Source organism: Dipodomys merriami, unplaced genomic scaffold, assembly GCF_024711535.1.
Source record: "Dipodomys merriami isolate MVZ:Mamm:240054 unplaced genomic scaffold, mDipMer1.0.p SCAF_4, whole genome shotgun sequence".
NCBI lineage: Eukaryota > Metazoa > Chordata > Mammalia > Rodentia > Heteromyidae > Dipodomys > Dipodomys merriami.
Genome location: NW_027205603.1, coordinates 44,330,839 through 44,345,747, shown reverse-complemented (window position 1 = coordinate 44,345,747; position 14,909 = coordinate 44,330,839).

Genomic DNA, 14,909 nt, shown 5'->3' with positions numbered 1-14,909 from the left:
CACATGCAGACATGTCCAAACACACTGTCCTTGCACAAGTACTTAATACTAATAAAATTGTGGAATCTGGGTGCTCATGATTCATAGCTTTAATCCTAGCTGTTCAGGAGGTTGAGATCTTAGGATCCTGGTTTGAAGCGAGCCTGGGCAGGAAAGTCCAAGAAAGTCCTTATCTCCAATAAACTACTAAGAAAAGCCAGAAGTGGTGCTGGGACTCTAGTGATAGAGACAGCTCCCAGGCCTTGAGTTCAAGCCAAAAGACCAGAATAAAAAAATGTAGGAAAAAGAAGATCCAAGAAGAAGAAATAAGTTTACAATTTTTGAAAACGGTGATGGATAAAAAGACATGCAACGTCTTATAGCAGAAAACTATACTATCCTTTTGAAGAGCATGGACTCAAGCTCTTGTGCTTGCTAAGTAGGTGCTAGACTACCTGAGACATTCCATAGCCAGATTACCCTTTTCTTGAAACAAGAAGTCCATTTCCATACTCTGATACATACTTCAGATATATACTCTGCTCTGTGATGGAAAGTTTCAGGATTGTATTGGAAATGAGTCAAACCACTGAAATCCTTTGTTGTGGTGGTTAGGGGATAAGGGATGGTTAAGGTTGGGAAAAAAAACAACTAAGACATCACAGTAATGTCGAGGAAAGTAACTACTTGGAACTTTTTTGGCTGGTCTCCTGTTGGAAACTTTAATTGATTGCTGAAAAGAGATCAGACATGGCCAATTTGCTTTAGGTCAAAGTCTTTATTATAATTAGAATGTATTGCTTATTTCCCTTGTGAATTATAAAATTTTCTATTCAATAAGAGACAGCAATGGCTGTGCCCTAATTTAAAACATATTATGATCCATTCTAGAAGGTGTAAATGCTATTTTTCAAAAGAGTATACAAGTAATTTGGAAAAGAACAAAATGTAATAGAAACAGGAACAGTAAGACTGGCTTTCTCACATTTTTTTGCAGTCTTCCACTGAAGCATTTAACAAATACAAGAGACAACTTGTTTGAGGGAATCAGCAGTAAGTAGTGGAGATTTTTAAAAATTTCATTTAGTATCCAGCATAACCTTTGGTCACCCCTATTACCACTGTCTTCTTCAGTGCTACCATCGTCATCACCATCAATCATTATCACCACCGTTATTGTCATTATCATCACTATCACTTAACACATGTCACAGTCATAGAGAGATCTTCCCTGAACCAGTTCTTTGTCCAGGTCATTAGTGTCTATGTGTCCATTTTGTTTTACTATTTTATTTTGATATGAATTGCCTTCTGGCATATGCAAACATCGAAAACTACATTTTCCATTGCTACAGGACAATAAGAACTCCAACAGTTGGTGCTCAGTAAATACTAGTTGAATGGATGAAATATTATTTATTGACTATGCATGATGCCATCTTTGTTTAGTCCTACATTTTGCATGCACTTTTAGAGGGTTAACTATATCCTGTGTTCTCATTTAGAACAGGGGATACAGCAAGAACCCAAGATATGAACAAATGATGCCCTTATGCAACTAACAGTCTACTTGGAAAAAAAATAGAGATAGAAAGCAATGTGAAAATAAGTGCTAAAAATAAGGGCTGAAACCCTTATTACTAGAGTGACATTTGAGGAAAGATTAGAGGAAAGTAGAGAGACAGAACCATATGAATTTAGAAGGGCAGAACATTCCAAAAAATCTTACTATGAGAATGAGTAAGGCAGGAAATTATCTTTTGGAAACAATAGTAGTTTGAAAACAGAGGAAGGTGAGAAGAGGGTATCAGGAGATAAGGCAGAAAGACAACAGAATCTTTTATTCAGGGATATGAGGAGAAGCATTAGAGGATTGTGAGTAGAAAGACAGGTTTGCCCCATTGTAAGGTTCTTGGTTGAAGTCCTGTCATGAGGCCTAGGCTACAGAAAGGACACCAGTAAGTTATGTGGGTGAGGATCCCACTTAGGTTCTGGTCAGTGTTACCCACCTGGAAAACAGTGCCCTGGTTAGCATTCTAGAGCAGTGCTTGATCTTCCTAGATAATCCTATGATGGCCACTCTTAGGAATACTTATGACAGGGTATCATGAGTGCCACTTGTTTACTTTGACTTCCCTGTGAACTTTCTCAGGGCAGAAACTGTATATTATTTAATATTTTATCTAAGGAACATAGATTAATGCCTTACCTCATCATAGGTATTTCACTGAATTAATGAGTAAGCTAGGAAATATGTCCATAACATATGTAAGGGGTGTGTGTGAGTGTGTGTGTGTGTGTATGTGCGTGCACACGTGTGTGCTTGTATTTGTGCTTGGGCTGGATAGTCTTATATCTAATTATGCAAATTGACTCTCCCAATCATGAGGTTTACTTAAGCTGTCAAAAATGATTGAAATAGTCTGTTTCTTTTTCGGTTTTAGGATTTTTCTTTCTTTTTTAATTTAAATTTTATTGTAAAGGTGCAGTCAAGAGGGATTACAGTTACATAAATCCAGTAATGAGTATATTTCTTTTGGAACAATGTTATTCCCTCCCTCATTTTCTCCCAGTTTTCCCCTCCTGACCTACCCACTCCAAGTTGTAAAGTTCATTTCCAAAATAGTGTCTAGTGAGTATCACGGATGAATTGTTTCACCCTTTGTCGCATCCCATCATTTCTGGGGTTCCCCTTCCCTTCCCCCATTCAGAGAGACTTATATATAAGACAAAGGGTACAGAAATATAAAACAGTGGCAACTGGGAATAAACCAAAGGAAAAAATAAAACGGAAATAACTGAAAACAGTACAACAAAAATGATCAGTTCAGCTTTTAATCATATATTATAGTTAAAATAATAAACACATATATCCCTTAAATAGTTCAAATAAGGCAAAATGTAAGTCTTGTGTTATGAGAATGATAGTAATATCAATTAGCGTGTTTTCCCTAGTTGTCAGTGATGGATCAATTTATTAAAGAAAGACAGCAGATCTAACCTGAAAACAACTCACTCCTTTTTATACTCCAAGGCAATTGAATTTCAAAATTCAAGTAGTAAAAAGGCCACTGGAAAGACCACTGTAATTAAAATTTAATTAATACCATGCAGGTTTTGAATCAATAATGAAAGATCCATTGTGTTTAGAGAATGAGTAAATTTCCATTTGTCATAAAATTAACTGTTTACCTTCTTTTTTCTCCAGTATCAAAATCAAGTAGCAATCTAATACTTTCCTTTTCTTGGTTAAAGCCCTATGTACATTTTTCATTCATAGTTCTTATGAGATTCTTTAATATTTATTTACTAAGGCTTTTGAAGTATGAAAATTCATAGGTCAAATACATTAGAGAAGTAATCAGGTTCAGAAATGATAATAAATCAGTCTTTTGAATGAATAGAAAATTAAGATAAAGGCTCTGTTATTGGGGGTTTTACATTTGCTTTCAGACTTCCCTCCTGACATGAAACCAAAAATCCAAAACGTTGCTCTAAGTTCTTTTAGGGTCTCAGATGAGTTATTGAACATTGATTATTTGTATTAATGATTCCTGTTAGGAAAACATAACAGTAAAAGAGAAAAATGCATTTACATTAAATGAACACCATATATTGCTTATTCTGTACTAATTACATACTACTTCATTTAGTACTAGTAATGTCACGGGGAGAACTGTATGTAGTAGTATTCCAATTTTCATTAAGGAAACTATAGCTTGGAGAGGTCAAGTCACTTGCATAAGGTTGGAACAGTGTTTTCTGTCCAAAATAATCATGAGAGTTATAAAACTGTACATGTTCATCTGCTTACTGGTTACATTTTTAGTAGCTTCCCTATATGTACAGATGTCTAAATTGTGGAAGATGAGCAAATCCTGAAGAAAACATTGAAATCAAGTAACACAGGCATCAACTTTATGTTAGCTCATTTTCTTCTAGTACTAAGCATTATTTAATTATGCACTGCAACTCAATAACTATTCTACATTTTAATTCTACTGTTATATTGACTAACTTGTCCATTATTTCTCCCTATAATAAACATGTGCTTGTGCATGCAGATGGGTAACTCTGGGTAGAAAAATTTCCTCTGAGCCATAGCTATCTTCAGATAATCTCAGAACAATTGTGTGTTTGCTCTATCTAAATTAGTACAAGTTCATGAGTCTAAAAGTGTCAACTGGGGAACTGGGGAGTAACAGCACAGTGAGGACCTGGATTCAAACCCCACTACAGCTTTGTAGATCGAAGGTAGCACCCAACTTGGAGCAAAAGCCTTCCCCTAACTGAGAACAAGCAAAAAAACAAAAATAGAGATCTGAAGCCTATAAAACACATGGTTCTTCCAACATCTTGAATGAGTTTGGCAGTAGTTTTCCCCAGATCTTCCTGGTCAGAGCCCTTCATGACTGACATCTTGACTTTACCTTTATGAAACCTAAAAAAGAACTCCATCAAATCCTTTTGTATTCTATTGCACAAAACTACAAGACAGTAAACGTGTATTGTCTCAAGTTTCTTAAATCTGCAGTAACTTATGCAGCTTATAATATTATTTTTGCCATATTAGGCATGCGGCAAAGAAATGCAGGCAGCTTTATGCTCGTCATCAGTTAGGCGTGGAAGCCTTCAGTCTGTCTCATGTGCACTGAATTCTGTCAGTGGCTGCATGCTCCTTGCAGTTTCTCCTTCTCAGCTGATCAGACCAATGAACTTTCCATTTTAACGGACACCTTATATTTTGTCTTCTGAGAAACCATAAGTCCGAGGACCTAGGTAAGTTATCCCCAAGTTTCTCATACACGAATACTGTGAAATAGCTAACATGTGCTGTTTTAAGCTACTAAATATTGAAGTCATTTGTTATGAATGGAGATGATTTTTTCCAATTCATTTTCACCCATCTATAAGTTTCCTTGCAAATGCAACTTGACAGCCTGTTTTTTTTCCTACACAACCATTGTATCAGTTGCCTTTATTGCACAAATGATGGCCACTTTAAAGGGAGGACATTGCTATTCCTGCTATTCCTTTGACATTCTTCATACTTTCCTACCTATTCAGGTCACTTTTTGTGTGTGTGTGTGTGTGTGTGTCCATCGTGGGGCTTGAACTCTGGGCCTGGGCCCTGTCCCTGAGCTCTTCAGCTCAAGATTAGTGCTCTGCCACTTGAACCACAGCACTGCTTCTGGTTTTCCGGTCGTTAATTATAGATAAGCGTCTAATGGACTTTGCTGCCCAGGCTGGTTTTGAACTGTGATCCTCAGATATCAGTCTCCTGAGTAGCTAGTATTATAGGCATGAACCACAGACTATACCGGCTCACTTTTTTTTTGTCAGAACTGAAGACCACCTTCTTCCTGTGGGTTTTGATGATGACAGGAGACAACCTGAGCATTGCTGTACACAGGAAAGCAGCTTTCTCCTACTGCAGTAGTCTTCTCTTGCTTAACTCAGTGTGCTAACTCAGCCCCTCCTCATTACTATGCACACAGGTACCAGACTCTCCCTCCTCCAGATACCAATGGACAAATGCCAAGCTCTCTGCATGTGCTCTGTAGCTCCCTTCTTTTAGAAAGACACTCACCTCTACTTACTCATAGTAAGGAAAGTAACACAAAGGCAGTGACAACCATCACCAAAAAAAGATCTACTATTGGTTTCAACTTTCTTAATTTTAGTGTAAAGGTGTTAGATGTTTTAACAATGTTGTCATGATCCATCTCAGTCTCTTAGCATGTCCTGCACATCATGAGTAATCCTTACAAATTTTCTTTCTTAGTCTCTGGGAGATCTGTGAAGATTAGCCATAGTGAAATGTCTCACTTCTTATGCAATTGTAAACAATATACAAAGTATTCTTGTTCTATAAGAATGAAATCCTATGCAGTTCATTCACATTTTAGCTTTGGAAGAAGCTCAGTATTATAGCAGAGAGCTCCAGTACAGTTTGGACTAAATACATTTTATAGTTCTGCACTCAGTAATTTGCATCATCACATATAATTTATATATGAAAGTATGTAAAATATTTCATTGGTTCATGGGAAGGCGTGGGATCTATGAGACATGACAGTGTATGCAGCTATTTTCTGGAAACACTATATTGGCTTCAGAGAGACAGAGAGAGGGACTGTAAAGAAAGGGGATACTGTATAGACACTGTAGGAAGTAGAGAACTACAGTTGCTAGGGACATGTTGTTAACCTGAAAATGGAACCAAACATACAAATGGCTGAGAAAATACGGATGTGGGGGTGGGGGGGGGGCTCTTAAAAACCTCACTGAATCAACCAATTCTGTATTTTCTTCATCTCTGGACTTTCTCTTCTGTAAAATAATAAATAGCTGTATTGTTTAAGCTTATTGCAATCTGAATTTGTATCACTTGAAGCACAAACATTTCTATTGATAGACTATTTTGCGTATCAATTAAAAACTAGATCTGAAGGACTGGTTCTAGTTAAACGTCTACAAGCATCTTGAGAAAGAAACTCAGAGAATTTAAGACAAACTTATGATGGATGGTAGGCTTACCTTTAGATTGGTTCTTTTTTTTTTTTTTCAGGCATGATTCACTTTTATTGTTTTTGTATAAAATTCTATGTTGTAGCCACAGCTGGAGCTTGGGTCCTCTGCACGGAGACTCTGGTGTGGGTTTTCACAAGATGATCAGTGAATTCCTGATAAGGAGATTTGGTGAATACGGTCTCTTTCCAGAGATCAGGGGTCAGGTAACTGTAGGTCTTAGAGATGGCATCAAAGGTGGCACTGGGATTGTGTCAGCTCCTGTCCCCAAGAAGCTGCTGCTGATGGCTGGAATTGATGACTGCTACACCTCAGCCAGGGGCTGTACTGCTACCTTGGGGAACTTTGCCAAAGCCACCTTTGATGCCATCTCTAGATTGGTTCTTATAAAAGACTAATCTGCACCAAAATTATAATGTCAGGAATAGGTAATAGATACAAATGGGGTCAGATCTTAGACAGAAGCTACTCTCTACCATCCTTAAATCAATGATCTCAAGAACCACCAAATCCAAAGAATGACAAAGATAAGAAAACTTGTGGGCCAACACAGAGAAGTTGTTGAACCAGGAAAGGCCCAGAATATTCTGTTCTCATTTGAAGAACCAAGGCCATTGTTTAACTTCTCACGGGAGTAGTAATATAAAAGAAAAGAGACGGTATCATTTCACATTCACCTGCTACTTCTTGGTGGGGCTAGGTACAGGCTGTCATGCTCAGGTTTATAGCCAAATTGGAACATTAAGAAGGCCTGAACACTTGCAGGAAACAGTAATCAATTCCATAAGTACAATATTAAGTCCTCTTAGATGGAAGTGGTTTGATTGTGTCATTATTCACCAGGAAGTGGGTACTTGAAAGAGGTGGAGTGGGGTCAAGGGGATCGGGGTAGACAAATGAAGAGAAGAGAGGGAGAATGCAGTAAAAATTCAATGTATAGCCTACAAAATTAAGAAAGGTGGGGGACATTGTGGGGAGGGAAAGGGTTGAAAGGGGTCACATTGTTTAAGATGCACTGTATTCCTTCCTTATCTATAAAGATGAGGAAGAGATGGTATGAAAGCCAGAACTTATCATCTAAATGCTGATTCATTCTTATTGTTATTAATGAAGTACATCTCCTCTTCTCTAAAACATACCTCCACGTACACATAAAACTTGTTCAGCTGTGTGAGTATTGACTTGGTATATGATTTTGGCTATTCTAGTAAGTTTATCTCATTACTTCTTTTCTCTAAAACCAGTGCTCAAGTCAAGTACAGGTAGAATTCTATAAATGTTGTGAAGCAGAGCTTTATATTCAGGTTGGCCACAGCTCAATGTTCTGCATAGACCCTTTTCTAGCTATGTGATCTTTGAGATATAACTTAACGCTCTGAGTTTAATGTCATGGAGCTAAGATATCTGTCTATATTTCTTGTCTGATACGAAGGGGAAAGATGTGGAGATGATGGATTAATCAGGAAGTAAAATAACTCAGGGCAAATAGTATTAGCTCTCTTCTCACTTTTCCTAATAAGGACTTATATGGGAGAGAAAATATGTCATGGAGAGGGTAAGAGAATTTTATTGACCCACAAAAATACGTTTTTTCCTTCAGCGAGCAATATTTTAAAATAAATGGCCAGCTGTGTTTTTAAATAGTCTCCATTTCTATCTTTACCCACACTGAAGCTGATAAAAGACAAAATGGCTTTTGCTTAGATGAGAATTCCAAGTTAAAAATATTAAATTATGACACTAACTTTTAGGTAGATTATACTTAACTATGTGATAATAATACCTGCCTGGACTTTACAATTAAGAAGAACAGAGATTCTGTTTATTGCCTGCCCGTTCTTATTTTAGCTCCTAGGAGCTAACAATTCTTTCTTTGTGTGATGAATATAAGAACATGTTCCAGTGTTTACCAACAGAACCAAATAAACAATGTAAGTACCTGACAGAAAGTTGTACTCACAGAAATCAAAACCATTGAAAGCTGCTATGTGTGAGCTGAAATGGCATTCAGAGGCCAGGAACTATAATAATAATAATAATACTATTATGTTGTATTATTATTATAACATTTATTATTTCTACTACTACTACCATTATTATTATTATTATTAATTTACTGGTCCTGGGACTTGAACTCAGGGCTTGGGAGCTGTCCCTGAGCCTCTTTGTGTTCAAGGCTAGCACTCTACCACTGTTCAAAAAGAAATGTATTCATTACCTGACTTATGTAACTGTAACCCCTCTGTATATCACCTTTACAATAATAAAAGAGGACAGTAACTCTTTCCACCATTCAATCCTATGTACAATCCACCAAAGGCTGCCATCACCGATATGCCTTGGATATCAAAGGGATGACAGGAAGGTGGTCTCTACTTAGAGCTTTAGCAGAAGCCTTGACTCAGTAGAACAATGCAGGAGGAATTACCAGAAGAACCCCAGGGCTCCTTCCTTGGGATGAAAGGTCCTTATCTTGTGCAGCAAACCTGTTCTGTTTTCAAAAAGACTAGATAGATTATGTCTCTCAACACTCCTAAAATCTCTTGGAATCTTATTGTTATTAATCTGAATTTAATAGGAGAGACAACTTCTAATTCAAGCTTTTCTCTGAGAAGTGCTCTATGGTATCAATGTTTTATGTTGCTGACTGGTGAGAGACTTGACTGTTTTGACTTACATGAACAAGATGGAAAACATCCCAATGTTGTTTTTTTTTTTTTCTGGAGACTACTGTTAAGACCTGCTTCATATTGGAATTTACTATTTGTGTTTCCTGTTCTCTGCTAGCAGTGTGAATGTTTATGTATTTTCAGTGTCTTTTGAAATTATGTCCTTATAAGTCTCCCATTCCATTAAAATGTCACTTTCCTGGGGCAATCACCTGGTGTTGTTCAGATTTCAGTTCTTTGAACTTAGTGCTGTAAGTTTGGATCTTGTAAATGTCTCCCCCAAACCATGTATTAAAAGGATTGGCCTCACAGGTGAAATTATTGGGAGATATTAAAAACTCTGAGGAGTAGAGTCTTGTGGGAGGTATTTAGGTCATTGGGATTAGATAATTTTTGGAGCCTGGGTTCCTTTTTGCTTCTCCCATTGCTTCCTGGCAAGAGGTAAGCAGTGTTGATCTGCCATGCACTTCTGGCATGATACACTGCCTCCTGACAGGGTTAAAGCAATGAGGTCAACCAATTTCCCCCTGAGATTTCCAAAACTGTGAGGCAAAAGTAACGTATTTCTTTATAATTTATGAGCTCAGGTATTTTGTTACAGTCATGAGAAACTAATACACTTAGAATGTGACTGATAGATGGCAAATCCTTAAGACTTCCATTGAGTGACAAACCTGGCATTCTTGTATGAGATCGTGCAAACATAGCTACCCAATGATGTTGACTACGTAATTTATATATATGTATAGTATATCTTCAGGTACTTTCTTGTCAATAAAAATTATTATTTTTTAAGTACCAGTTGATGTGGGTATATAGGATAATAATATGCTAAAAACATTACCCCCACTCTAGAGTCATTCAAAACAAATAGTTTCTTTAAATGTTGATGAACAACATAGGGCTAGGTGTGGTGGCTCATGCCTCTAGACTCAGCTACTTAGGACACGGATATTGGGAGGATCATAGTTTGTGATAAGTCTGAGCAAAGAATATTCCTTGTAAATCAACAAGTTTGAGGTGGTGGCATGTTTGCCTATAATCAAGCTATATGTAATCCTGTGTAAGAGGACTGTGGTGCAAAGTTAACACCAGGTGGAAAAGAAAGAGAGAGACTTTACCCAGAAAAATCATTAAGTCAAAAAAAAAAGGTTTGTGTGTGGATGTGGTCCAAGTGGTAGGTAGAGCATTTGCCTAGCAAGTATAAGGCCCCAAGCTCAAATAGCAGTTCTGGAAAAAGACAAGTGCTTATTCATTTGTGAATGAATGAATTCACGATTTAGGTCAGTTTTTTATTTTAGTGTAGACACCATAATCAGTATTACCTCTACATTATTAAATGGAAGACAGATTGTTTCCATAACTGCTTCCTATGTATGTTCTGTGCCGTGAAATTTCATGCCTTGGTTTGGGGTTTAAATAGTAGATCATGGTTCAATACTTACCTGTTCGCAACTTTTTCAAGTGTCCTTTCCATGGGACCTTCCTGATTGCAAGGCAGTTTGTAAAATTTCTTTGTTTTTGAGCCATTGTTGCCATCCAGTGGCAGAAGATGGTATTCATTAAAGGGAAGGAAATGTCCTTAAGCACAAATCAACCAAATTTAAGCAATACTGCATTAAAAACTAATGAAAACAATATTTGAAAAGACCATTCTAATAAACTTTTATCAACTTAATAATTCATTGCCATGGTCCAACCTGACATGTTTCACTTACAGTTATATAAATTCTTTTATTAAAATATCCTCATACTCTCTTTAAGTCTTTAGCCCACTTATTTAGAGGGCAGTTGTTTATTTGAGGGTTTGTTGTTGTGGGATTTAGTTTTTTGAGTTCTTAGTATATTTTAGATATGAGACCCTTGTCTGTTGTATGGCTAGTGAAGATCTTCTCCCAGTACGTGGGTTTTCTGTTGATCTTGCTAGCTATGTCCTTTGCCATGTAGAAGCTCTGCAGTTTCACGCAATCCCATTTGTCCACACTTTCTTTGATTTGTTGTTTCTGGGTCTCTATTAAGAAAATCTGTGTCTGTGCCAAGGAGCCCTAGAGTTTCTCCTATTTCTTCCTGTAATGTTTTCAGGGAGTCTGCTTTTATTTTGAGGTCTTTGATCCATTTGAAGTTGATTCTGTGCCAGGTGATATATACGGATTTAGCTTTAGTTTTCTCCAAGTGCTTAACCAATTTTTCCAGAACCATTTACTGAAAAGGCTGTCTTTTTTCCGTTCTATTTCTTTAGCTCCCTTGTCAAAGATTAGGTGGCTATAGGTCTGTGGGTTCATTTCTGGGTCTTCAGTCCTATTCCATTGGTCCTGAGGTCTGTTCTTGTGCCAGTACCAAGCTGTTTTGATTACTGTGGCTTTGTAATAGAGTTTGAAATTTGTAATTGTTATTCCTCCAGCGCTGTTCCTTCTACTAAGGATTGTTTTTGCTATTGGGGTCTTTTTTTTTGTTCCATATGAATTTTTGGATGGCTTCTTCTATTTCATTGAAGAATGAAGTTGGGATATTGATAGGTATTGCATTGAATTTGTAGATAGCCTTTGGCAGTATTGCCTTCTTTATGATGTTAATCCTCCCAATCAAGGAGTATGGGAGGTTTTTCCACTTGCTTAGTTCTGCTTTAATTTCCTTTTTCAGGTTTTTTAAGTTCTCATGATAGAAGTGCTTTACCTCTTTATTTTTTGTGGGGCTATTACAAAAGGAGTTGCTTTCCTAATTTCAGCCCCACTCTTCTCATTATTGGCACACAGGAAAGCCATTGATTTTTGAGGGCTAATTTTATACCCTGTTACTTTGCCAAAGTTTCCGATCAGCTCAGGTAACTTGGGAGTGGAGTCCATGGGGTTCTTTAAATACAAGATCATGTCATCTGCAAAGAGGGAGAGTTTTACTTCCTGTTCCCAATTTGCATCTCCTTCATGTTTGCATCTTGTCTTACTGCCCTAGCTAGGCATTCTAATACTAGGTTGAAGAGGAGTAAAGAGAGTGAACATCCTTGTCTCAATCCTGAAATGAGAGGAAATGCCTTTAACTTTTAGCCATTAAGTAAAATGCTGGCTGTAAGCTTGTCATACACTGCCTTTATTATATTGAGGAATATTCCATGGATTCCTAGTTTTTCCAGAGCTTTCATCATAAAGTGGTGTTGGATCTTGTCAAATGATTTTTCTGCATCTATTGAGATAATCATGTGGTTCTTATCATTGCTCTTGTTGATGTGATGAATTATATTAATTGATTTGCATTTGTTGAGCCAGCTTTGTGTCCCTGAAATGAATCATGTTTGATTGTGGTGAGGAAATAAGAATGGCCAATAGGCACATGAAGAAATGCTCAACTTATCTCACCATAAAAGAAATGTAAATCCAGACAACATTGAGATTCCACCTCATCCCAGTCATAATGGCTATAATCAAGAAATCTAATAACAACAAATACTGGAGGGGATGTGGCAAAAGGGACCCCTACTGCATTGTTGGTGGGAGTGTAAACTTGTTCAACCACTTTGGAAAGCAGTATAGAGGTTCCTCAGAAGATTCCACATAGAGCTCCCCTATGACCCTGCAATCCCACTTTTGAGCATTTACCCAAATAATCACAAACAAGACCATACCAAAGCTACCATCACAACCATGTTTATTGCAGCATTATTCACCATAGCTAAGATATGGAACCAACCCAGATGCCCTCAGTAGATGAATGGATCAAGAAAATATGGTGTATAAAATGGAATTCTATGTCTCCATCAGAAAGAATGACATTGCCCTATTTGTTAGGAAATGGAAAAACTTGGAAAAATTATATTAAGTGAAGTAAGCCAGGCCCAAAGAAACATAAGTCCCATGATTTCCCTTGTTTGCAGTGACTAGTACATGTCTAGGACAAGCAGAGAAGGTGAAGGGCCATGTCCATATGACCACATGAGATAATGTTAAGCAAAATGTACCCTAAGACAGGGACACAAGGGTTTTTTTTTCTTTCTTGCTATTTTTAAAATAATGCACTGTATGATTCCTTTCTTTCTTTTTAAATTTAATTTTTTATTATATATATATATATATATAATTTGAAAATACCATACAGAGGGGTTACAATTACATGAGCAAGGTAATGAGTACATTTCTTATCAAGCATTGTTGCCTCCTCCTTTGTTTCCCCTTACCATCTCTTCCCATCCGCCCCCCCCTCACCCCGCTCCCCCCACCTGCACTGAGCCAAAGTTGTAAAGTTCCTTTTTCCACATAAGGACTTATACATGTCATTGCTGCAATGGGTCCACCTGTATCCCTATTTAAACAATTTATTTTTCCCCTTCCCATCCCCAAATTATGCCAACATCAAATAAAATGAAAACGGGTTAGACCATGGTGGAGGGACATACAAAGCAACAAAGATATCATCTTATAAATATGTTAGTTTGTTTTTTTTTTGGTAAGTTCTTCCCCCATGGTATAACCCCTGTTTTCACTGTATTTGATTCTGGTGTTCTGCATCTTGTATATACATTTTTGTAATTTGGGGAGGAGAAAGGGTATAGCAGAATGCTTAAATGGGGATGCAGGTTGAACCATTGTGACAATGAGCTATACAGGACACTATGTGGAAAATGAACTTTACAATGTCTGTGGGGGGAGGGAGTGGTTAGGGAGGTGGGAGGGAAGTGATGGTGGGGAAAAATCAAAGGAGGAGGTAACAATGCTTGATAAGACATGTACTCATTACCCTACTCATGTAACTGTAACCCCTCTGTACAGTATCTTTACAATGAAAAAAGAAAAAAAATCCTCACACACTGATGACAGACTATCTCGACTTGATAATTATAGATGATTCATTTTATTCTTAAAATCATCAGTTTTTCTTCTCCATATGTATACTGTCTTAGATTAAATCATGGCTATGTTTCCTAGTACTCTCTTTAGATAAATAAATGCTCAGTCAGATATGCTTCTCATGAACACGAATCCTGTTGTTTTTTCTTGGGGAGGTGTTGTTTTGTCACTTAGAACTGGCTGGTATGCTATAGAAATTTGAGATTTAATTTTTTAAAAGATTCATTATAACTGCTTACAATTCCTGTACCCTAGTTGACAACTTCGTGACACCCAGAAGAATCACTATTTACGAATGAACAAAGACAATCTTCAATCAACACATTTTGAATGTCTTGCTCAGTAAAATTAGGAGTAAGCATTTGACTTTTACAGAAAATCTGTTCTAGGGTTTTTGTTTTGTTTGTCAGAGAAACAGATTTGTAATCCTTTGTGTGAATTCTTCAAAGTACTTCCTCGCCCCAAACCCTGCCTTTTCTGGGGATGAGACATGAGGGAGAGTTTTTCTTCTGACTGTATCAGAAGATGAAAACTAACCACTCTACTAATGGGCACTTCTTTTGAGTAAGTTTATTTTTCTCATGGTATCCTTGGCATTATAAAAGCACGACCTTTCAAAAACTACCTTTGGGGATAACTTGTAAAATTCCATTAGGCTCATACAAACTATCTTCCTGGTTACTTCAGAATGGTTTTTCATGAGGTAACATCAGATCATATTCTGTAAAATCCATACTAGAAATTGTTAGTGATGAAACTTTGCAAAGCCTGAAGTTGTGGATGTTGATGGGGGCATTTTATCTGGCTTACATCTGGCCATGTAAATTAACCAGATAGATTTTTAATAGCATGCCTCCTTCTCAGTGTGACTTCACTCATGACAACAGTGACTCTG